This window comes from Orycteropus afer, unplaced genomic scaffold, assembly GCF_000298275.1.
Source record: "Orycteropus afer afer isolate SDZICR_OR568_19922 unplaced genomic scaffold, OryAfe1.0 scaffold01030, whole genome shotgun sequence".
NCBI classification, from domain to species: domain Eukaryota; kingdom Metazoa; phylum Chordata; class Mammalia; order Tubulidentata; family Orycteropodidae; genus Orycteropus; species Orycteropus afer.
The window spans coordinates 155,708-157,685 of NW_006922617.1; positions in this window are offsets into that span (position 1 = coordinate 155,708).

The window sequence follows — 1,978 nt, forward strand, 5'->3', positions numbered from 1 at the left end:
GTTTTTCCATCATCATATAAGTGTGGTAAACTGAAGCTCACCACTCCATAAGTATACTGTTTAGTTTTTAATCAAAGAAATGTACTGCAGTTTATTTATTCATTCACTTAATGATGCACATTTAGGTTTGCATAGTTTGTCATTATGAACATATTGCTATGAAGATTCTTCTACATGTTTCCTGTGTACATTGAGGCAATTTGTGTATATACCTAGGAGTGGGATGCTGAGTTGAAAATGTTTAAGTACTTTCAGTTTTTTTATGCATTGTCTGAAAATAATGACGACTTAATGATTTCCACTAACTATGACATTTTCTTGCCATACTATGCTTGCTGTTAGTCCAGAAGAGTGTTTAATGAAAACAGTTACAGCAGAACAATTTTCTTGTTCCTGACTCTAAAATGAATTCTAGCAATTTATTATTGAGAATAATATTTGCTGTAAATTGTTGGTATATACCTTTTTCAGGTTAAAGAAATTTTCTTCTATTCCTAATTTATTAATACTTTGGTCATGAACCATCTTAATGTTACTTTGATGAATCTACCAAACATGGAATTTTATTTAATATTTTTCCTTTATATATTAAGATTTTCATTTGATTTTTCTCCTCTTGGCTCTGGATGTGGTTAGGATATAAAGATATATAGATATAGATATATCAAAGTTTTGCCATTTCAACATTTTTAACATGAACAATTCAGTGATGTTAATTATGTTCGTTCACCATGTTGGGCAACCATTAACCATTATCTTGTTTCCCAAGTTTTTTATCATCTTTAATAGAACTCAGTTCCCTTGAAGTCAGAACTCTCTCTTCCTCTTCCCTCCCACCCCTGGTAATCACTAGTAAACTGTGCTCTCTATACATTTGCCTGTTTTAGGTACTTCATATAAGTGAGGTAATATTTGTCTTTTTGTGACTGACTTATTTCACTTCAGCATATATATATTTTTAAATTCTTCTGTGTTGTAGCATGTATTAGAATTTCACTTATCTTTATGAGTGAGTGGGAGCTCTGGTGGTGCAATGGTTAAGGCATTTTGCTGCTAACCAAAAGGTCATCAGTTCAAACCCACCAGCCACTCTGCAGGAAAAAGTGAGGCGGTCTGCTTCTATAAAGATTTACAGCTTTGGAAACCCTATGAGGTAGTTCTACTCTGCCCTGTAGGGTCACTGTGGGTTTGGTTTGGTTATGAGTGAGTAACATTCCATTATCTGTATACCAAGTAAAACTGCTGCCATAAAGTCAGTGCCAACACATAGCAACCTTGTAGGACAGAACTCCCCATAGGGTTTCCAAGGCTGTAAATCTTATGTGGAAGCAGAATGCCACACCTTTCTTCTGTGTAGCAGCTGGTGGGTTGCAACCACCAAACTTAGGATTTGCAACCAAGCACTTTAACCATTACACCATCAGGGCTCCTGTTTGCTTATATGTACCACATATTTATCCATTCATCTATTAAGGGATATTTAGATTTTTCCACCTTTTGGTTATTGTGAATATTGCTGCAATGAATATTGGTGTACAAGTATGTGTTTGTGCTTCTGTTTTCAATTCTTTTGGGTATAACTACAAGTGGAATTGCTGGTCATGTGGTAATTCTAAGGTGCTCTGGTGGCATAGTGGTTAAAGCAGTGTGTTCCTAACCAAAGGGTTGGTGGTGCAAACCTACCAGCCACTCTGTGGGAAAAAGATGAGGCAGTCGTCTTCCGTAAAGATTTACAGCCTTGGAGACCCTGTGGTGCTCACTATGAGTGGCAGTGTGTTTGGGTTTAACTTGTTTACAAACTCCCAAACTGTTCTCCACAGCAGGTACATGATTTTACAGTCCCATCAGCACTGGATGAGGGTTTCATTTTCTCCATGTCTTTCCAACATTTGTATTTATTTTTCTGATCATAGACATCCTAGTAGAGGGACAGTGGTATCTCATTGTGGTTTTGGTTTGCATTTCCCTAATAACTAAT